The sequence below is a fragment of the Mytilus trossulus genome, chromosome 2, assembly GCF_036588685.1.
Source record: "Mytilus trossulus isolate FHL-02 chromosome 2, PNRI_Mtr1.1.1.hap1, whole genome shotgun sequence".
NCBI classification, from domain to species: Eukaryota; Metazoa; Mollusca; class Bivalvia; order Mytilida; family Mytilidae; genus Mytilus; species Mytilus trossulus.
Genome location: NC_086374.1, coordinates 84618825 through 84644230, shown reverse-complemented (window position 1 = coordinate 84644230; position 25406 = coordinate 84618825). Strand labels below are relative to the sequence as shown.

General features: G+C 32.3%; 1 protein-coding gene across 2 annotated transcripts in view; it reads right to left on the bottom strand.

Annotated features, from left to right (window-relative positions):
* Window positions 1-25406, bottom strand: part of LOC134708204 (GTPase-activating Rap/Ran-GAP domain-like protein 3) — a 200198-nt gene that overhangs the window by 130858 nt on the left and 43934 nt on the right. The gene's annotated exons all lie outside the window — the stretch shown is intronic.

Genomic DNA, 25406 nt, shown 5'->3' with positions numbered 1-25406 from the left:
CATATTTGATACATAAACTTTTTTTTAGAAATCAACCAAAACATTCAGTAACTGGAAATACCTTTAATATTGTCTTTAAACGCGTGATGCCTTCGACATATAATTTAAATGCATCGTAAGCTTACACGACGTCTTTTAGACATCGTATGGCTATCGCGCTATCATCGTGATCCATTGTGTAGCCTTCGTAATCCGTCGTGTAGCCTTCGTGATCCAGCGTGTAAGCTTCGGCTGAGATATGAAGCTTAAATACCCGTCTTCGGTTAACCTTCGTATGTCCATCTTTTGCTATCGTATATAATTTCGGCACAATCGTATAGACTTCGTTATTCGTCGTACTTGCTTCGGTCACCTTTTGGTATTTTAACGAGATCGGGACCAACTTTGTACGAACTTACAATTTTCGCATTCGGGTGTCCATCGTATATAAAAATCGGGACAGTGTGACGCGGGCATAACGATCTACCAACTCGTGGTGGCGTCCGTAAAAATTACGAAGGGATGAGTTCAACTTTTTTAACTCTCGGCTTAACAGCTATTTCTGTTTAATATTTGACGAATAGACAGCAAATGAATGTAAAAACACAATTTGAAACCAACACTTTTCACAAAAAAAAGCCTCAGAGGAAAAAACTCAGAAAAAAATGAACATTGAGTTGAAACACTGACGATCAATTTAAATAGTAAGATATAATTAAAAGCATTAATTATTTTGAAATTATTCGTTTTGTCTGAATTTACATGGAGGGTGAATCATTAAAAGTTCGGAATGCGTATCAACCTAAGGATGCACCCGGTCTTGTCCATTTTGTGTTTTCACTATTGGTTTACCTGTTTAAAATATCGGTAACTATTGTTGTCTCTGACTTGAAAAAACACAGATGTTTTGACATCATATGTCAGAAAATTCAACAGAAGCTTTTGTAGTTTTATATAATAGCTCTAAATGTCTAATTTTGTTGATATCTCATCAAATTGCCATGAAATTTCTGCCTAGAGATTTTAATCCATTTACAAATTTCATCTATAAAAAAGCAAAATATCTCAATAATGCTATTTCAGTTCAATGTAAGTTTATTAAAGTTAATTGTCTTTTATTTATCGTTATGTATTCATTATAACTTTTGTGTATGGTAATGCAAGAAAAGCATTAATTACAACCAGCATGGCTTAAATATTTGCTCAATTTTTCACTTGATGAAAAGAGTAATAGCAACACAGATAAGATCACTTTTGTGAAATGCATATTTAACGTTCATCACTATATATAATTGAGTTACAGCCCTTTGATCAGCGTATTACATTCAGATGTTTTTTTCTAGTAACAAGCATTTTATGAATTGTCACCAATTTGGGTTTTTTTTTTCGGATACCCTGTTAATATGTGAATAATTAATATGCCTGCCTGTCGTATTTCATTCGGAGTTTAATTTAAAATTACATTATTTAATAGACATGGCTTTTGTTTCATTAATATAACAGTATAGTACTCTCTCCAACTATACACCGTAAAGCGGTTTTCCTAGTTTAATCAAGAAGCACGTGAAAATTTTAACCTGTTTCATTTTAAAATTGTTTAGGATATAATCAGCTATTTAACAATGTTAACGATATACGGTGATAATAAGATTACAAGTTAGTTTTAAATCAATAACAGTAAACCAATAACAAGTGAATAAGTAAAATAATGACTTAAATCAAAGCTAACAAAGATCCAATTAGACATCTATATCTGTTTACAATTTATTTATAGTTTTTTATAACCACCACGGGTCATATCGAGAAGTGCTTAGTACAGTGATTTTGTCATAGTTTGGATAAGTTAGACATGGTTGTGTTATGTCTAATGTAGTGACAAACAATAAAACAATACAAATATTCGGATTTTTCGCTTAAGGAACCTCTGAATATAAATTCAAAATGGTCAGTATCTTTGTTTATAGCTAGTAGGTTAGTACAAAAAAGTTTTAATTAATATATAGTTATAATTTGACACAGAATACTGCTTGCGTATGTCAAAATTTATAAGTTGTTGTTCGGATCTAATGCATTATGTACATTTATTTTTGTACTGTCTGTTATATCACATATTTCTTTATGTATATAAAAAAAAAGAAGATGTGGTATGATTGCCTATGAGACAACTATCCACAAAAGACCAAAATGACACAAACATAAATAACTATAGGTCACCGTATGGCCTTCAACAATGAGCAAAGCCCATACCGCATTGTCAGCTTTAAAAGGCCCCGATAAGACAAATATTACTTGAAACCCTTCATTCGCACACAATTTAAGATTGCGGAAAATTTGGTTTCATGGTTTGGTTCATTATTGTCATAGTTTAGTTCATGTTCATCATGGTTCGTTTATAAAATTCCTGTCGTGAACGATGGAAATGTTCCAATCAAAATAAACAGACATTGTGTACAACTATTAAAATATTGTAAAACAATATTTTCGCTAAATACTTTTTTTTCGATTTTTAACTCATTCTATCATATTTTGAGGCGATATAGGGTCACTATTTTTTTATGTTGTTGTATTGTTCCCATACGAGTAGATCTGAGTTTCACATATTTACGATGATCTTCAACTTGCAAAAATACATCGCTCGAGAAAATAAGTCGCCTACAGTAAATCCAAGATATTATCATAAATATAGAACAAGCACGTTTCAAGAGATCACAAAAGTATACGTAAATGCATTTCAATATAGTATTTTTCTTTAAAAGTAGTATTCGGAATACAATATGACCTGACACTATTATGTACTATAATAGTCCCAGATATGACATAAGAAAGCACATGGTAATATACAATAAGTAAATGCAAAATGACTTCTAATGAGACAACTATCCACCGTAGACCAAATAACGTACGTTTTATGTCACTGTACGGCCTTCGACAATAAACAAAACTCATATCTCTTTAGCAAGTAATTAAAGGATCAGAAAAAATTAAAGGTAAAGCAATTCAAATAAGAATTAGGTTCAAAACAATAAGCAAAAAACAAATATGATATACAGGGAAAAATGACAGACAGTGCATTACTGACTGTAGACTTTATATCAGGTCAGACAGAATGCTCCATATCACCCCTTAATCTGGGCATACATGTAACAGCAATTTTTACAATTAAGTTTTTCGATCACATTTATTTATACTAATATTTTCTGATATTATGGTATACATTATGGACCTATTTCTTATTCGAAAGCCAGTTAATAAAAGCAGTGGTTATATATATCATTTTGGTTAGTCAAAAGTTATGATACTTTATCACAAGGTAATAGTAATTTAGAAAAATTATTTAAACCTCAAGACTGACTTCGTAAAGGGGGCTTATTTGTCAATTAAATTTTTTTATATAAGAAGAGCTATATATGTAAAATGAGAATAAGTGCTCATGATCTTAGAATTGAGAAAGATAGATATAGTAAAACATGCAAAGAGAGAACTAAGCGTCTATGTCATCACTGCGTATCACATGAATTAAATTCTATTTAAGATGAGACCCATTTTACAGTAAACTGTCCTTTATACTAGGAAAAGAAAACTCTTTTTGTACTAATTTCAAAAAAAAGATAAGAAACGTTTCTGGCTGTTCACACATGAGGATTTCCCAGCTCTCATGTGCCTAGGAAATTAAATTATTAAAGGTTTAGAAATAAAATCTAGATGTAAACAAAATATATGAAATATATCTGATGTAATAGTTATGTAAGACACATATTGTGTTTGGCTCTGTATCTGTCCATATAGTAAGTATGGTATTAGGTTTCTGTTTTGTTTTCCCAATCATAGTTGGCATACTATTGTTGTAAAATGATGCCCATTATGGGTTCTTGATAAGATTAACAAAATTCTTGTCTTATCTTATCTTATATAACTATATGTTAGAAACACACAAAAAGAACAAAGGAACATAGTTCTAATTTCGCCCCGGTTGCATATATCATATTAATCTAAGGTGAAAGGGCAATAACTAAACAAAAGTCCGTTCTGTTTTATTAAAAACTTTTTAAAAATATCTTTACTGACATGAAGGCTTCAGACCCAATGCAATGTGAATTCCATTTTAGTTTATTTTTACAAGGGACATAACTCATTAGCAATATTTGATCAGAATTTATTTTCAAAAGTGTCAAATTCATTGCTGGTAAAAAACCTTTGAGTTGTACACATTATAGCGCTCATTTGGCAATTCTCAAAATAAAAACTCGTTTATAAATAATTGATAGGTATAAATTTTCAAATCAGTCCTAAACATTGCTGATATCAACCTATAATTTAAAATTTCATAAATTTGGGTTTGAATTGTTCATTGAATATGAGAGTGCTTACAATGCAGTTCTCCATATAATCATATGACCAAGGGACATAACTCTTTTAAAATTATCTGATTGGCACTTATTTTTGAATTTGTCCAAGACATTGCTAATATAAACCTCCGATGTAAGTTTAATAAAGTTCGGACAAGAATTGAACATAGGGAGACGGATTTATAAAAGTTTTTGCATACTTGTTTTCGAATTCAATATTTGAACTTTATGTAACATTGTAATATTGATCTTGTATTTTTCATTAAAAACTACTGTTTAAACTAAGAATTGTTCATATTAGAGTGTAAACAATGCAATTTTCAATATAAAGAATGCCTCCAAGGGGCGTAACTCTTTTAAAAGTAATTAATCAGCACTGAATTTCAAACTAGCCCAAAATATTGCTAAAACAACGTAGGATATAAGATACATAAAATAATCTGGCTACAATTGTACAGGTGGGACCGGTCGTACAAACGCTCAGACGGAAGGACAGACGGAAGGACAAACGCCCGATATTTTCATTGACGTCGCAATGCGTTACGCCGGGTACAAAAATATATCAATGTACGATATGTCGTTTACGCCCATCAAATTTGCTCAAAAGGCTTTTTTTTTCTTTAGTTAATTGTGTTGCTTTGATATTTCATAATGGACAAATTATCAATATTAAGGTGCCACAAATATGAATTTATTTAGATCTAAACCATGACAAATGTAATCAAAACCATTACGAATTTCTAGACTTTTAACTGAACCATGTCAATCGCTTAACCAAACCATACCAATTATAATATTTTTGTTATCCTGTGTTAATTTCTTTAAACAACGATTTCAATTCAGATCGTTCGACTATCAATATAGATTCAAACATGTAATTTGCTTTTTATTTGCTCATTTTCAAAGAACTGAGGCAATCGTTTTGGGAAGTAACATAATTTATCCATGACCAACTTAACAAAACTATAACAAAATCACTGTACTAAACTCTCCTCGATATGACGACCTTACTACCTGTGACTACAGTCGACAATACATTGCATCAGTTGATAGAACATATTTATGGTGAGCGATAGGATACAAATCAAGCTAAAGAACGAATAATATTACAGCAAAAAAATGAATCATCCAAAATTGAAGTACTTTGGGAAATAATTTATAAAGCGGATACCAAACCGCTGCCATTGTCGGAAGATTATTGTACCTTTGATAATATGACGTTCTTAAAAGCTTTTGAGTACATATCCGTGGTAAATAAGGAATACATTATATGTCAGCTGATCAGCAACGCCATTGTTTGTTAAGTAATCAAAGGTATCATAATTATATCTTGATGACCGAAAATTCTAAAAAGTTGTGCCAAATACGGTGTTATCTATGCCTTGGATTAGAAAATCTTTAGTTTTACGAAACATGGATAGTTTTGTAAACAGGAAATTTATCAAAATGACCATATAATTGAAACTCATTTCAACACCGAAGTGCTGCTCTATTCATACTCCAACACCACATGCTTTATATGAATGACTTACCCAAGGTTAATAGGTGTAAATGACATCATTGAATATAACTTTGGTATCTTTTTTCTCTTTATATTAACGTTTTCAAATTTTGGACTTGGTACAGTTATTTGGTAATGCAGGAATCATATACGTTTCGTACGTTACACCAACACGAGGACGTTTTTACAGTTTAAGATCACCTTAAAGCTACACGTATCTGAATTTTGAGTTTAACCGTCTTAATCGTGTTGATTATGTAAACTTAATAATAACTCGTTATTTAGAATCAAAATATCAACCAAAATGTACCAAACCCATTTGTTCCAACTACATATATGCTGGGTAACATATTCGTTTAGTCAAAGATTAAAAAACAATATTTTGCAGTTTCAAAAGGCATGAGTCATGTAAAAAGGAAGTTTCAAATAATTGTAAAAAGTTATCAAAGGTACCAGGACTATACTTCGATACGCCTGACGCGCGTTTCGTCCACATAAGACTCATCAGCTTATGAAGACGAAACGAGCGTCTGGCGTATTTAAATTATAATCCTGGTACCTTTGATAACTATTATCAAATAGTTCGTTTTTATGTTTGTTGGCGTTTGTTTTGGTCGCACGTCGGTGTTCCTGTTGTTCCTGTTGTTTTCCTCTTATAGATATGTAAAAAGTAAAATCACAAATATAATGAACGTCGATTACATTTCAAAACGGATGGATAGTTCTTAACAAATGGCAAAATCAAAATATCATGCACATTAAACGAATGGATAACAATGCTTATATTCATTATTTTGTACCGGTATTTTCTAATGTAGAAAATGGTGGATAGATTCTGATTGTATAGCTAGCTAAACCGTTCACTTGTATGTCAGTAGCTTAAAATTCCAATATATTGATGTGTGAACAAAACAAACATACGCAAAATGTTAAAATGTGAAAAATAGTTTTACAGCTCACTAATGTGTTCTAATCGTAGTCATTATAAAAAATGTATGAAGACGCGCGTCAGGAACATAAGCAAAAATGAAAGACAAGAATACACAAAAAAATACAATAACACAATAACCAAATGACAGAATGTATAAGAAAAGAGCTACGTCATAGGTATCAAAGGTTAACAAACAGACATATTGGCAAAGCACATTAGCAAAATTGATAAAAAAGAATACAAAAATGTTTACTTATTGGCAGAAGTTTCTCATAAACCGTATATTGTATTTTGTTCTCATTTTTGTTTTTATAATCTTCGAAAGGTTATAGCCATACAAACTTTTTGCCAGTCAACTCAATAAAAAGGTGAGAACATTAAAAGCCATAGAGCCTGTACAAAACAGTTTGAAACATCAAATATCAAATTTGCTTAAGCTTTTGGCACTACTACAGAAATAGAAATTACGGCTTACGTTGAGGGGTTATCCATTCGTGATATTTCTTTGAGCTTTTGCCATTTGATTTGGGACTTGCCTTTTGAATTGTTCTTGAGAGTTCAGTATTTTTTGTGATTTCACCTTTTGTGTATTCTCATTATGTCCCTTTGGTTATATGGATCCTAAAGTATAAAGTATTTATTCATATTTAGATTTTAGATGTTTTCGTTAAAGAATTTAATAATGAATGTGAATCAAGCAAGGTGATTTTGGTACTCTCATTACTAATATTCATTTATATGATATGCATACTGATTAATTGTTTTTTAATCATAACATAAAAAGAAACAATATTGAGGGTTATCATTGTAAACAGTATTATTGTAATGAATAAAACAATTGCTTGTGAAAATATGTTCGATGTACAGCTTTATCATTCATCAAATTAGGCGTGATGTTAGCTGCAAGGAATGGAAATTAATTAAATCGATTGAAGTTCAAGCGTCCATATATAACATGTACCAATATTTGTTGATTTACTGTCATAACTTTTCAGATTTTTATTTGATTAGGTTTTCAAATCAAAATACTATATCATCCAGACACAAAATCCAGATTAAAAAACCAACTGCTATGAAGATATCATTTATACGTTAAAGGTTAAGTAAATACATGTTTGTTTGTTTATTAATACAAGTTTGAATCTATGCTTGTTTTTGAATGTTTCTCGTCATTTTAAGATCTTTTGATAGAGAACAAATAAACCTCAGTTTGTATTCGTACTTTCAGAGACAACTCTCAATCCAAGTAAAAATTTATAGTCAACATTTATAGGTCAATGTAAGGCCTTAAACACGGAGCTTTGGTTCACACCGTACTTCAAGCTATAAGGGGCCCCAAAATTTACTATTGTTAAACCATTCAAACAGGAAAACCAACGGTATAATCTACATAAAAACGCCATTTTAAATATTGTATTGAAATTTAAAATGTGATCACTTTGTGAGGTTTTCAGTTTTCGTATGTTCATCCAAAAAATCATTGATTTCAAGGTTAAAAAGAATATATATATATATATTTCATATTCATAAACTATTCATCGGTCAATACTGGCCATTGTTACATTATAGTTTCTGTTTCTTTGTGTGTTGTGTCTATGTTGTATCGTAGTTCTCTTATATTTGATACGTTTCCCTCGGTTTTAGTTTGTAACTCGGATTTGTTTTTTTTCTATCGATTTATGAATTTTGAAAATCAGTATGCTACTGTTGCCTTTATTTATCAAATCACACCAAAATAATATGTTCTATTCCACAAACAATAAAACAGTAAAACTTATTTGAATGAAATCGCGTTCCACGACGATATATTATTCGTCTGAGATATGAAGGATTGCAAAAGTGTACATAAAGTGTCGCTAACCTTTCTAGTAAATAGTGGTATCATATAATAATTGACTTTATACGAGTCCCTAGATACCGTCAGTTGTACAGAGTGTTAGATTGTTTTATGTCAATTGTAATAAACTAAAAGTATACAATGCCTTTTTCAAAAGCATTTAGATTCAAAGAACAGACAAGAGCTACAAATGTATTTTGAATGTGATTAGTTTAGTTCAGACATTTTTGTTGTTCTTTCGATAAATATTTTTGGCAATTATTTACAATATGACATATACCTTCATCATATTTTTGCTACAATCTTTTTGTGCTATACAGTAACACATAAAAAATGGATATTTCTACAATCTTTTTGTTCTATACAGTAACACATACAAACATAGATAGACAATCACGGAACAAATCAGGTTATTTATACATAAGCTAATATTGCTGTATTATAGACTCTTCTGTTTGAAGAACGGTCTTCCCTGAACGTCAATTAACGACGTCAATAATAGCCTTACATTGTCATTGGATCAAATATTCAATTTGCAAATTTCCTCAATTGAGCAATAGTTGTTACATTAACTAAATGACATTTTCGTGATTTGATTCGATTATCTCCGACGAAATAGATCATCTCGCTAGAAAGAGCCAACTGAGAAATCTAAATGATTCTCTGGGGTAGTTCTGTGTTGCACTCATAAGTGTGAAGTCGTTAATAAGTATTACTGAATATTTGAATGTGCTATATTCGTATCAAAAATAACATGAATAAAGAGATATGGAATGATTTTAAATGAGACAACTATTCACTAGAGACATAATGACGTAGATGTAAGCAGCAATAGGCTACCAAACGACCTTCAATAATGAACGAAATTCGTACTGCATATCAAGCGATAAAAGGCTCAAACATGACCAAATGTATGACAAAAATAAAATTAGGAAACTATCATTCTCATAAACATACGAAATAATAAGTCAATATACTGCTACTTAAACAAGCAATACTTATTTTAGGTTCTTGACGTGTAGCAGGCACATACATAGTGTGACTGATAAAAGCATGGTTGCGGCGCCAATTCATTTTATGTTTATCTAGCCAGATGACAAAGAGCTACCTTGCGTGAAGAAGATAAATTGCCAGTCTTACATTTAATCAAGTATTTTCCTTATATCAATGTGATAGTTGGGTGTTTTCTAATCTTCTATTAATTTTCAAACATTTTAATATCAAAATATCAACATCCAATAAATTGTCTTGTCAAATCTTATGATAGGTAGTCCTGCAAATTTCAAAGGTCATTAATATTTTCAATTTGTATAAAATTTTCAAGTTGAAATAAAGGAACTTGATTCAACGAACATGTGTTTACTATGTTTATTTCATTTATAGAGTGGACAATAGTCTGTCGTATGTCATGCTGTGATACAAAGTAATTTTTCCACAGTGAATGTCTATTGCATTTGTTGCAAAATTGTAATATTGCTTTTTTAAAACACATTAAAACAATTTATGCATATTGCCATACTTCCAGACCAAAGTACAATTGAGTCAAACTCCAACCGTTTATTCGAACTATAGCTATTTAGTAACTAGTGTTTCCGCACATTCTTATTGTATTTTATCTACGCTATTGTGCGAACAATCCGTGTCAAGGAATAATAGAACTTTATGCAAACAGTTTTATGGTAATGGATTGAAATTTCTTGTTCTCTAGAGTATTAAATATACACCATCAACATTTTAGAAGCAATTATAAATGATAATTTGATTCATTGCACTATGTATTTATTAAGTTAATAAGGGGAATTAAATTCTGATTTTTTTTGTGGTTTATTAGCGTTGCAGTTTCTTACTTTGATTAAGTTTGATTTGACTTAGTTGTGGATCAGTCACGATTCTCAAAATGTTATTTTGTACATTCAATTTGATGACTTAACCATGATTTAACATACACCGTTTATATTGTACATTCAAAGATAGGAAAACGATGCAATGAGTCGAAAACTAAGTGGCAATGCGATGACTTAGATCTCACTAAAAATACTTCTTATGTTTATGTTTGATATCTAACTCAGTGAGCACATCGTTTTGTTCTTCAGAAAAAAAAACTGCCAACTTAGATGAAGAGTTTTAGGTAGCCAACCATAAGTTCATAAAAGAGGGACGAAAGATACCGGAGGGACAGTCAAATTCATAAATCGAAAATAAACTGACAACGCAATGGCTAAAATTGAAAAGGAAAAACAGACAAACAATAGTACACTTGACACAACATATAAAACTAAAGAATAAACAACACGAACCCTACCAAAAAGTAGGGGTGATCTCAGGTGTTCCGGAAGGGTAAACGAACCTGCTCCACATGTGGCACCCATCGTGTTGCCTATGAGATGACAAATTCGGTAAATAGTCTAATTCGGTAGGTCACATTTATGAAAGGGGATAGTAGTTACGACGTAAGGAACATATCCGATATCATTTGTGAAACGGTTATTCCATAACGGTCAACCAACTCGTGATGGCGTCCGGAAAATGTACCAAGAGATTATTTCCTTGTGAGCAAAAACTCTCTATCAAGAAAAGCATGACAGGAAATGCTAGCACGGGAATATCGTATCAATTGGAAGATATATACACCGTATGCAGGTGCTGCTGGAATGTTGCTACTTAGAAATGGAAAGTTCTCAATTGGAAAGCTGAAATTACCTCTTTTGTCGATAAGTTTTGTTTTCAATCGACCCTCATTGTCAATTTCTATATGTGAGTCAAGATATAAGGCCGACTAAACTTCATCTGATTTATCCTTTATTTCTGGTTCAATGGGATAGATGCGTTCGACATAGTCACCAAATTATGAATCATTTAGTCACCTCTGCTGGTGGACTATTATTTCCCGAGGGTATCACCAGCCCAGTAGCCAGTACTTCGATACTGGCATGAAAATACGGATTTTTTTGTGTTATTACAATTTGCTGTTACAAAATGATAGAAATTATTATAAATCAAGGAATGTATCTCCCTCATGCAAAGCTCTGATTCCTTTTACGGATTTGCCTATACTTTTTGGACCTTTTGGATTATAGCTCTTCATCTTTAATATAAGCTTTGGATTTCAAATATTTTGGTAACGAGCATCACTGAAGAGACATGTATTGTCGAAATGCGCATCTGGTGCAATAAAATTGGTACCGTTTATTTTATAACTACCACCGGGTCAATGCCTCTGCTGGTGGACTATTAGTCCCCGGGGGTATCACCAGCCCAGTAGCTAGTACCTCGGTACTGGCATGAAAATACGGAGTTTTTTGTGTTATTAAAATTTGCTGTTACAAAATGATAAAAATCATTATAAATTAAGGAATGTACCTCCCTTATGCAAAGCTCTGATTCCTTTTACGGATTTGGCTATTTTTTTTGGACCTTTTGGATTATAGCTTTTCATCTTTAATATAATGTTTGGATTTCAAATATTTTGGCAACGAGCATCACTGAAAAGACATGTATTGTCGAAATGCGCATCTGGTGCAATAAAATTGGTACCGTTAATTTTATTAGTAAATGAACTTCATCTTTATAGCGGAAAGTAGAGTTAAAGGATATCGCTAGCTTCTTATCTTTCTTCCTAAGAAGTTCCTGTACGAAGTCAGACTCATAATAATAAAGAAATAAGTCGGCAAGAAGAGGGGTACAATTCGTTCCGATAACAATGCAGATAGTCTGTTGAAAAACACGTCCTCCGAACGTAACAAATATGTTGTCAATCAAGAAATCAAGCATCTTGATAATGTCAGTTTCAGAGAATTTTTGTTTGAATCAAGGTGATTCTTATAAAGTAGGATTTATCCCCTCCTAAGACAAGATACTTGTATCTTCGTTGGCCATTCTGTTTTATGAAACAAAGCAATGCCAACTCTTTCATATTGTCTTTTAGTTTTGAATGTGGAATACTTGTATAAAGTGAAGTCAAACATTTTAATACTATTACAAGTTTAAAGAGAGTTAAATTGTATGTACTCTAAAAGATATTTAGAATTTAAAGTATCCACACCTGATTCAGGTCTAGAATAGGCAGATTCACAATAACTTTGAAGATCGTCTTTGATTGCTCATTAAATATATGTTAATAATGTAGAAAGAGGTTTCGTGAATTACTTAGAAGACCCAGCAATATACCGTTGTTTGTACACTCATCTAGTTCAGGTGTCCAATACAGTGATGGAAGATCCAGTTCATCATCTATGTTTGCAATTCCAAAGGAACATAGAACATACCTATGATTATCCAGGTGTCGCGAGGGTATAGGTTGGGTTTTTGAAGTAAATTGTCAATACCTAATTTGTTTATCAAGCAGTTAGTGTAATGAGTTTTACACTCAAAAACGATGTTGTTTAGAGCTTTATCTGTGGGACAACAATATATTTGTCATGAAGATAGGACAAGTGTTTTGTAACATTAGGGTCTTTAAAGATTGACGTGGCATGGTCATTGATAGACCCATTCATTTTCTTAATTCTGATTTGTATTAACGACGTCACTGCCTTAATCCATTAGGAAAGTGTGTCTACGTCTTCCTTCTCACGCTTAGTCCATTGCCTGGCATAATCCTCGACTGAATCCATCAAAAATTTAAAGTTGTATTTCCAATTGATGGATTTTTGCGCAAGATATTTTGGACCTTTCGATAACACATTGAGTAGGGAAGTGTAATTAACAAGCTTGAGATCACCGATAAAAACTTATTCCAGTTGTTCGAATTTAATACATATACTTATCACATAATCAAAGAAAGTTTTGTCAACATGGCAGTGCGACAGGAATAATAAAAAAAAGAATATTGCACAGAATGCATATAAAGATCACCGCACAGTCGTCACATATACAAAAGCACATACACATCAGAATCTAAATCTTGTAGACAATGTTTTTCATTCGATATGTCCGAATACAATGCATACTCATAGAAAAAAGTTTCACATAACTTAATCTTGAATGATGGATTTATAAACCAATATTTATAATAAGTGAAAACTTTTACTGTTATTCCGTTCCCAAATATTTAATGCATGCAAAATTTACAGAAATAAAAAAAATATTTCAACATACAAATTACTCCCTTAATACATTTTATTAGTACTAGAATTCAATCAATTATAAACACAAATAAGTAGGATACAATTTCAAATAAGATGTTGACAAGTATTCAACCTGAAAGTCCAAAATGATGTGTTACATAAAGATACGGAAAAATATAACTAGTGTAGAACAAAAACGTGTTTCGAATACTACCCTATTTTAATAGTAAATTGATAGAAAAATGAGCATTTTAATGTTATTTCATGTCAACACGAATGTCTTAACTACTGGACAAAATGTCAATCAGGAGTGCTTAACGACCTACTGTTTTTAAAAACTCATTATATCTACCATGCTTTTTATTTGATGCTTCGTGTTTCGTCTTCATCAGGTACAGTAGAATCGTTCGAATCAAAATTGTTGAAGCTAAGTTAAATACGAACATGAAAGGCATTTAGCCTAGTTTTATTCAAAAAGGCTAAGAAATCGAGACTTTGAGACAGAAATCCTTTGTGGTTTGAATATTTCAATATCTATAAATAAGAAACTTACAGAAAATAAAGTTCCTGAACATTCATATAACAGACAGGAATGATTTCCCTATACCTCTTTAATGGCAGTCATTTAACACGTATAGACGAGAAAAGGGTGTGTGTTACAGTACACGATGGAATATACGTGATAACTGTAATCTGTACAATAAGATTTTCAGTTCATATCATGTATTATATATTTTAAAAACGTGCAGTTATATACAGATTAATAAGACAAAAAAGTAACTTACAAGAGCAGTTGAAATTGTAGACACCGTCTTGCGAATTATACCGCTAACTGGTTGTTTACAGAAAGGCTTTGAAATTATAATACAAAAAACAACAACGATGAATTATCATATTTCTAAATCTGGATCAAACGTTTAATTTCCAATGTTATCATCTGTTCTTCTATTATTATTCGTATGTGTTGCATAAGGCTTAAAATACGGATTTATGTTACTTTTCTATTCATCAGTTTCCAAATTAATAATAGCAATTCTCTCTAAAGATATCTAATTAATTCGTTTAAGTAAACGATAAATCCAATAGTCTATTATAAAAATAAAAATAGATTTGTTATTTTATAAAAATTTGACAGAAAAAGTAAAATATGTTTAGTTGAAACATACTTGAAATTAGTCACACTTATGTCCATTATTAAACGCACTATGCTGACCATTTAATTACAAAATATCAAAATAGTACACTTATCTAAGTTGGTCACTAGTATAAAATCAATCCGAGGGGTTGCTTATATATATATCCATTTTGTTACATCTTGTGATCAATTTTATTTGGCAATCGCCAATGGCAGTCAGCAGGGTTAAAGAACATCAGTTGTTCGACCTGTTAGTCAAATGCGTTTTGTTTAAATATACTTTTTCACTCTTTTGGTCTTTTGGAAAATGTTGTTTGTGCTGTTTTTAGACCCTTCTACAACGAAATTTGTTTGACATGCACACGTATAAAAATTGCGGTTTTTATCCAACGCAGTCATAGGTTTGAACGTAGTTTTCAATTTAGACTCGTTTATATTTTTTGTTTGGGCATGTATCATATTTTCCCTCCGGTTTATATGATCCGTTCATCCTATATATTGACTCTTAAAATTCAAGAGTTAATCTAAAAATGAGGGTACTTTCTCTAAAATTGAGGGTACTTTTTATATGGCCTTCCAAATACCGTTTCGATCCCTAACATCACTGAAGAGACATTTATTGTCGAAATCCGGATATGGTGTACTAAAGAAATATTGACACCGAATGTTTGTGGCACAACATCCTGTCCACAAGTTAACATTTTTTTTTCTTTCTGTGACGTATTAAATTTATATGAGAATCCATTTTGTTACATCTTGTGATCAATTTTATTTGGCAATCGCCAATGGCAGTCAGCAGGGTTAAAGAACATCAGTTGTTCGACCTGTTAGTCAAATGCGTTTTGTTTAAATATACTTTTTCACTCTTTTGGTCTTTTGGAAAATGTTGTTTGTGCTGTTTTTAGACCCTTCTACAACGAAATTTGTTTGACATGCACACGTATAAAAATTGCGGTTTTTATCCAACGCAGTCATAGGTTTGAACGTAGTTTTCAATTTAGACTCGTTTATATTTTTTGTTTGGGCATGTATCATATTTTCCCTCCGGTTTATATGATCCGTTCATCCTATATATTGACTCTTAAAATTCAAGAGTTAATCTAAAAATGAGGGTACTTTCTCTAAAATTGAGGGTACTTTTTATATGGCCTTCCAAATACCGTTTCGATCCCTAACATCACTGAAGAGACATTTATTGTCGAAATCCGGATATGGTGTACTAAAGAAATATTGACACCGAATGTTTGTGGCACAACATCCTGTCCACAAGTTAACATTTTTTTTTCTTTCTGTGACGTATTAAATTTATATGAGAATCCATTTTGTTACATCTTGTGATCAATTTTATTTGGCAATCGCCAATGGCAGTCAGCAGGGTTAAAGAACATCAGTTGTTCGACCTGTTAGTCAAATGCGTTTTGTTTAAATATACTTTTTCACTCTTTTGGTCTTTTGGAAAATGTTGTTTGTGCTGTTTTTAGACCCTTCTACAACGAAATTTGTTTGACATGCACACGTATAAAAATTGCGGTTTTTATCCAACGCAGTCATAGGTTTGAACGTAGTTTTCAATTTAGACTCGTTTATATTTTTTGTTTGGGCATGTATCATATTTTCCCTCCGGTTTATATGATCCGTTCATCCTATATATTGACTCTTAAAATTCAAGAGTTAATCTAAAAATGAGGGTACTTTCTCTAAAATTGAGGGTACTTTTTATATGGCCTTCCAAATACCGTTTCGATCCCTAACATCACTGAAGAGACATTTATTGTCGAAATCCGGATATGGTGTACTAAAGAAATATTGACACCGAATGTTTGTGGCACAACATCCTGTCCACAAGTTAACATTTTTTTTTCTTTCTGTGACGTATTAAATTTATATGAGAATCCATTTTGTTACATCTTGTGATCAATTTTATTTGGCAATCGCCAATGGCAGTCAGCAGGGTTAAAGAACATCAGTTGTTCGACCTGTTAGTCAAATGCGTTTTGTTTAAATATACTTTTTCACTCTTTTGGTCTTTTGGAAAATGTTGTTTGTGCTGTTTTTAGACCCTTCTACAACGAAATTTGTTTGACATGCACACGTATAAAAATTGCGGTTTTTATCCAACGCAGTCATAGGTTTGAACGTAGTTTTCAATTTAGACTCGTTTATATTTTTTGTTTGGGCATGTATCATATTTTCCCTCCGGTTTATATGATCCGTTCATCCTATATATTGACTCTTAAAATTCAAGAGTTAATCTAAAAATGAGGGTACTTTCTCTAAAATTGAGGGTACTTTTTATATGGCCTTCCAAATACCGTTTCGATCCCTAACATCACTGAAGAGACATTTATTGTCGAAATCCGGATATGGTGTACTAAAGAAATATTGACACCTAATGTTTGTGGCACAACATCCTGTCCACAAGTTAACATTTTTTTTTCTTTCTGTGACGTATTAAATTTATATGAGAATCCATTTTGTTACATCTTGTGATCAATTTTATTTGGCAATCGCCAATGGCAGTCAGCAGGGTTAAAGAACATCAGTTGTTCGACCTGTTAGTCAAATGCGTTTTGTTTAAATATACTTTTTCACTCTTTTGGTCTTTTGGAAAATGTTGTTTGTGCTGTTTTTAGACCCTTCTACAACGAAATTTGTTTGACATGCACACGTATAAAAATTGCGGTTTTTATCCAACGCAGTCATAGGTTTGAACGTAGTTTTCAATTTAGACTCGTTTATATTTTTTGTTTGGGCATGTATCATATTTTCCCTCCGGTTTATATGATCCGTTCATCCTATATATTGACTCTTAAAATTCAAGAGTTAATCTAAAAATGAGGGTACTTTCTCTAAAATTGAGGGTACTTTTTATATGGCCTTCCAAATACCGTTTCGATCCCTAACATCACTGAAGAGACATTTATTGTCGAAATCCGGATATGGTGTACTAAAGAAATATTGACACCGAATGTTTGTGGCACAACATCCTGTCCACAAGTTAACATTTTTTTTTCTTTCTGTGACGTATTAAATTTATATGAGAATCCATTTTGTTACATCTTGTGATCAATTTTATTTGGCAATCGCCAATGGCAGTCAGCAGGGTTAAAGAACATCAGTTGTTCGACCTGTTAGTCAAATGCGTTTTGTTTAAATATACTTTTTCACTCTTTTGGTCTTTTGGAAAATGTTGTTTGTGCTGTTTTTAGACCCTTCTACAACGAAATTTGTTTGACATGCACACGTATAAAAATTGCGGTTTTTATCCAACGCAGTCATAGGTTTGAACGTAGTTTTCAATTTAGACTCGTTTATATTTTTTGTTTGGGCATGTATCATATTTTCCCTCCGGTTTATATGATCCGTTCATCCTATATATTGACTCTTAAAATTCAAGAGTTAATCTAAAAATGAGGGTACTTTCTCTAAAATTGAGGGTACTTTTTATATGGCCTTCCAAATACCGTTTCGATCCCTAACATCACTGAAGAGACATTTATTGTCGAAATCCGGATATGGTGTACTAAAGAAATATTGACACCGAATGTTTGTGGCACAACATCCTGTCCACAAGTTAACATTTTTTTTTCTTTCTGTGACGTATTAAATTTATATGAGAATCCATTTTGTTACATCTTGTGATCAATTTTATTTGGCAATCGCCAATGGCAGTCAGCAGGGTTAAAGAACATCAGTTGTTCGACCTGTTAGTCAAATGCGTTTTGTTTAAATATACTTTTTCACTCTTTTGGTCTTTTGGAAAATGTTGTTTGTGCTGTTTTTAGACCCTTCTACAACGAAATTTGTTTGACATGCACACGTATAAAAATTGCGGTTTTTATCCAACGCAGTCATAGGTTTGAACGTAGTTTTCAATTTAGACTCGTTTATATTTTTTGTTTGGGCATGTATCATATTTTCCCTCCGGTTTATATGATCCGTTCATCCTATATATTGACTCTTAAAATTCAAGAGTTAATCTAAAAATGAGGGTACTTTCTCTAAAATTGAGGGTACTTTTTATATGGCCTTCCAAATACCGTTTCGATCCCTAACATCACTGAAGAGACATTTATTGTCGAAATCCGGATATGGTGTACTAAAGAAATATTGACACCGAATGTTTGTGGCACAACATCCTGTCCACAAGTTAACATTTTTTTTTCTTTCTGTGACGTATTAAATTTATATGAGAATCCATTTTGTTACATCTTGTGATCAATTTTATTTGGCAATCGCCAATGGCAGTCAGCAGGGTTAAAGAACATCAGTTGTTCGACCTGTTAGTCAAATGCGTTTTGTTTAAATATACTTTTTCACTCTTTTGGTCTTTTGGAAAATGTTGTTTGTGCTGTTTTTAGACCCTTCTACAACGAAATTTGTTTGACATGCACACGTATAAAAATTGCGGTTTTTATCCAACGCAGTCATAGGTTTGAACGTAGTTTTCAATTTAGACTCGTTTATATTTTTTGTTTGGGCATGTATCATATTTTCCCTCCGGTTTATATGATCCGTTCATCCTATATATTGACTCTTAAAATTCAAGAGTTAATCTAAAAATGAGGGTACTTTCTCTAAAATTGAGGGTACTTTTTATATGGCCTTCCAAATACCGTTTCGATCCCTAACATCACTGAAGAGACATTTATTGTCGAAATCCGGATATGGTGTACTAAAGAAATATTGACACCGAATGTTTGTGGCACAACATCCTGTCCACAAGTTAACATTTTTTTTTCTTTCTGTGACGTATTAAATTTATATGAGAATCCATTTTGTTACATCTTGTGATCAATTTTATTTGGCAATCGCCAATGGCAGTCAGCAGGGTTAAAGAACATCAGTTGTTCGACCTGTTAGTCAAATGCGTTTTGTTTAAATATACTTTTTCACTCTTTTGGTCTTTTGGAAAATGTTGTTTGTGCTGTTTTTAGACCCTTCTACAACGAAATTTGTTTGACATGCACACGTATAAAAATTGCGGTTTTTATCCAACGCAGTCATAGGTTTGAACGTAGTTTTCAATTTAGACTCGTTTATATTTTTTGTTTGGGCATGTATCATATTTTCCCTCCGGTTTATATGATCCGTTCATCCTATATATTGACTCTTAAAATTCAAGAGTTAATCTAAAAATGAGGGTACTTTCTCTAAAATTGAGGGTACTTTTTATATGGCCTTCCAAATACCGTTTCGATCCCTAACATCACTGAAGAGACATTTATTGTCGAAATCCGGATATGGTGTACTAAAGAAATATTGACACCGAATGTTTGTGGCACAACATCCTGTCCACAAGTTAACATTTTTTTTTCTTTCTGTGACGTATTAAATTTATATGAGAATCCATTTTGTTACATCTTGTGATCAATTTTATTTGGCAATCGCCAATGGCAGTCAGCAGGGTTAAAGAACATCAGTTGTTCGACCTGTTAGTCAAATGCGTTTTGTTTAAATATACTTTTTCACTCTTTTGGTCTTTTGGAAAATGTTGTTTGTGCTGTTTTTAGACCCTTCTACAACGAAATTTGTTTGACATGCACACGTATAAAAATTGCGGTTTTTATCCAACGCAGTCATAGGTTTGAACGTAGTTTTCAATTTAGACTCGTTTATATTTTTTGTTTGGGCATGTATCATATTTTCCCTCCGGTTTATATGATCCGTTCATCCTATATATTGACTCTTAAAATTCAAGAGTTAATCTAAAAATGAGGGTACTTTCTCTAAAATTGAGGGTACTTTTTATATGGCCTTCCAAATACCGTTTCGATCCCTAACATCACTGAAGAGACATTTATTGTCGAAATCCGGATATGGTGTACTAAAGAAATATTGACACCGAATGTTTGTGGCACAACATCCTGTCCACAAGTTAACATTTTTTTTTCTTTCTGTGACGTATTAAATTTATATGAGAATCCATTTTGTTACATCTTGTGATCAATTTTATTTGGCAATCGCCAATGGCAGTCAGCAGGGTTAAAGAACATCAGTTGTTCGACCTGTTAGTCAAATGCGTTTTGTTTAAATATACTTTTTCACTCTTTTGGTCTTTTGGAAAATGTTGTTTGTGCTGTTTTTAGACCCTTCTACAACGAAATTTGTTTGACATGCACACGTATAAAAATTGCGGTTTTTATCCAACGCAGTCATAGGTTTGAACGTAGTTTTCAATTTAGACTCGTTTATATTTTTTGTTTGGGCATGTATCATATTTTCCCTCCGGTTTATATGATCCGTTCATCCTATATATTGACTCTTAAAATTCAAGAGTTAATCTAAAAATGAGGGTACTTTCTCTAAAATTGAGGGTACTTTTTATATGGCCTTCCAAATACCGTTTCGATCCCTAACATCACTGAAGAGACATTTATTGTCGAAATCCGGATATGGTGTACTAAAGAAATATTGACACCGAATGTTTGTGGCACAACATCCTGTCCACAAGTTAACATTTTTTTTTCTTTCTGTGACGTATTAAATTTATATGAGAATCCATTTTGTTACATCTTGTGATCAATTTTATTTGGCAATCGCCAATGGCAGTCAGCAGGGTTAAAGAACATCAGTTGTTCGACCTGTTAGTCAAATGCGTTTTGTTTAAATATACTTTTTCACTCTTTTGGTCTTTTGGAAAATGTTGTTTGTGCTGTTTTTAGACCCTTCTACAACGAAATTTGTTTGACATGCACACGTATAAAAATTGCGGTTTTTATCCAACGCAGTCATAGGTTTGAACGTAGTTTTCAATTTAGACTCGTTTATATTTTTTGTTTGGGCATGTATCATATTTTCCCTCCGGTTTATATGATCCGTTCATCCTATATATTGACTCTTAAAATTCAAGAGTTAATCTAAAAATGAGGGTACTTTCTCTAAAATTGAGGGTACTTTTTATATGGCCTTCCAAATACCGTTTCGATCCCTAACATCACTGAAGAGACATTTATTGTCGAAATCCGGATATGGTGTACTAAAGAAATATTGACACCGAATGTTTGTGGCACAACATCCTGTCCACAAGTTAACATTTTTTTTTCTTTCTGTGACGTATTAAATTTATATGAGAATCCATTTTGTTACATCTTGTGATCAATTTTATTTGGCAATCGCCAATGGCAGTCAGCAGGGTTAAAGAACATCAGTTGTTCGACCTGTTAGTCAAATGCGTTTTGTTTAAATATACTTTTTCACTCTTTTGGTCTTTTGGAAAATGTTGTTTGTGCTGTTTTTAGACCCTTCTACAACGAAATTTGTTTGACATGCACACGTATAAAAATTGCGGTTTTTATCCAACGCAGTCATAGGTTTGAACGTAGTTTTCAATTTAGACTCGTTTATATTTTTTGTTTGGGCATGTATCATATTTTCCCTCCGGTTTATATGATCCGTTCATCCTATATATTGACTCTTAAAATTCAAGAGTTAATCTAAAAATGAGGGTACTTTCTCTAAAATTGAGGGTACTTTTTATATGGCCTTCCAAATACCGTTTCGATCCCTAACATCACTGAAGAGACATTTATTGTCGAAATCCGGATATGGTGTACTAAAGAAATATTGACACCGAATGTTTGTGGCACAACATCCTGTCCACAAGTTAACATTTTTTTTTCTTTCTGTGACGTATTAAATTTATATGAGAATCCATTTTGTTACATCTTGTGATCAATTTTATTTGGCAATCGCCAATGGCAGTCAGCAGGGTTAAAGAACATCAGTTGTTCGACCTGTTAGTCAAATGCGTTTTGTTTAAATATACTTTTTCACTCTTTTGGTCTTTTGGAAAATGTTGTTTGTGCTGTTTTTAGACCCTTCTACAACGAAATTTGTTTGACATGCACACGTATAAAAATTGCGGTTTTTATCCAACGCAGTCATAGGTTTGAACGTAGTTTTCAATTTAGACTCGTATATATATATATATATATTGTTTTATTAAAGTGCAGCCTGATATAACATTATAATACAATTATGAATTATGTCAGTCAGCCATCACCGGCGTATGATGCACTATACCTATAAAATTCCCACAGTTATCTGCTTATAGTTCAGCAGAATCTGTAACCCGTTCTATGCGTATGCTCAACACTCCGATGTTTTGGTGGGAAGGGGGGGGGGGGTATTCGACTTAGTTTTCTTCGCGAGATTTGTAGTTTTGAATTTTCTTCGGTTTTCGTTTAAGTTAATGTGTTGTCTGCTTTTTCGATTAAATCCTTTTATTGTTCCCTTGGTATAATCTGTCTCTTGTTGTGTTTTTTTTTTTTGTGTTATATATACTTATAAAACGACTTATTATGAGGAAACATTGCTAGAATCTCTCTCATATTAAGTATGTTGGTGCCTAAGTTTCCTTTATCTTTGTTGACAGTTAACTGAAATTGTTAACAAAATAAGCAATTTAGTTATGAAGTACCATAAGTTCCTAATTGATGAACACGTATCGACGTTTCGTCCCCGAGGGTATCACCAGCCCAGTAGTCAGCACTTCGGTGTTGACATGAATATCAATCATATGGTCATTTTTATAAATTTTCTGTTTACAAAACTTAGAATTTTTCGAAAAACTAAGGATTTTCTTACCCCAGGAGTAGATTACCGTAGCCATATTTGGCACAACTTTTTGGAATTTTGGATTCTCAATGCTCTTCAACTTTGTATTTATTTGGCTTTTTAACTATTTTGATCTGAGCGTCACTGATGAGTCTTATGTAGACGAAACGCGCGTCGGCTGGCGTATAAAATTATAATCCTGGTACTTTTGATAACTATCCATACATTGTTTTACTGTCTCGTTATTTATTTACATTCATCAGGGCTAACGTTCAATCTTCATTTACCTTGAAACTTTTAAATGACGATAACAGCATATGATACATCTATATTCCTAGAAAAGAAAGGTGGTTGCCACCAATATTTGACAGCTATCTAGTGTTTACGACTCAGGTTTAACAGTAATACATTCCAACAAGTAAACATATGACTAATAAAATTGAGCATGGAAATAAGCCTACTCTATATGTACTGCATACACTGTTTAAAAATGCCCATCATGTCAATTGTGGATAATCACAATGTGTTGGATACGTTAAACACGAAATGTTGGCTTCGAAGTAGAAAACGGACTAGGTAGATAATAGTATGGAGATTTTTTAGTTTTATTCAGAACCAATTATTGTATTGCGCAGAAGGAACTAATACACTAATCAATATTCTGCATTCAAAAGCAGTTGTTCATAGTGCTTTCGTTTTTCCTATACTTGCCCCAGTTTGAATGGACACAGATGGTATGAATTTTGGGGAAGTTCTTGGTTATGAACCCACTTTCACAGACCTGATTCCAAATAATTCGCTACCTATTGTCGTCTTACCAGTCAAAAAAAATTGTTTTGAATGTAGTTTTTACTTCCGAATATAACGTGTTGCACAAGTGGTAGTATTTTTTTATCATGGGACTCAATCAGTTATTTGGTAAAACGAAATTTGTCTGAATGTCTGCTCCACAGGAGGGCAAATGGTTGCATAACAATATAATCATATTTTTGAATCGGATACAATTTTACAAATGGCACTGACACTAATTTATAAACAGCATTTAATTTCGTTTTCTCTATTATTTAACAACAATTTATAAAAATGATATTTCCTATCTGGTATCGAATCAATAATAAAAGAAATTACATAATACTTTTAGGGAACATAAGCGTGAAACTTTATGTTGTAATTAACTTATTCTTTCGTTGATTTTAAACGGCACTTAGGATCTAAATCAATGAAGGACATGATTTCGTTTTTAATGTGTAAACACCAGTTGCTTGACAGAACGAATAATAAAATTAAGTACGTAATTTTCTCAGTTTGAGAGAGCGCAAACAAAACTTTTTCCGAGACGTCATACTATACGCTATGGGTTTCGTCTCTTTTAAAGGCCGTACGGTGATCTATAGTTGTCAAAATTTAACGTCATTTGATTTGATTTTACTTAATACACAGAATCGATCTTTTTAAATTGTATTATCTTTTGCCGGAAAATTTTATAATTGTTTTGACTGTATGCGTTATATGCGAGGAATGAATCATAAAAGTATGAAACATTTGTGTTTCCTACAGAAACATGTGTATAGAGTTTTGAAGCTTCAAGCCATTAGTTTCATTCGACATCAATATCATGAAAGAGCCCAACATTACATCCAACAATGGTCAGATTTATCTGATATAGTTGCAAACTTGTGTTAACGCATCATATATTAAATTGAAAATTTCGAAAATATGAATTTTGAAATATCAATTGAACCGATATCAAAATTAACTGTTATGTTTAAATATTTTACAAGGCGACAGAAGACTAAGAGTATTGGCGACAGCGTGACAAGTAAACAGAAGCAGATTGTTTATTATCTGGTAACCTGTCTTGACTGTCACTTATCTTTATTGCACTATCGCTTGACAAGACAGAATTATTCATGTGTTTTCCTTTCTGTCCTTCCAGAATGTAAGTGCTTTAAACCACATCAAAACGTAATTGAACCGATAAGGCTAAATGCACCGATAGAGATATCAACGACACCCTTATACAAAACAAAAGCATAAAACCACTTTATTTTA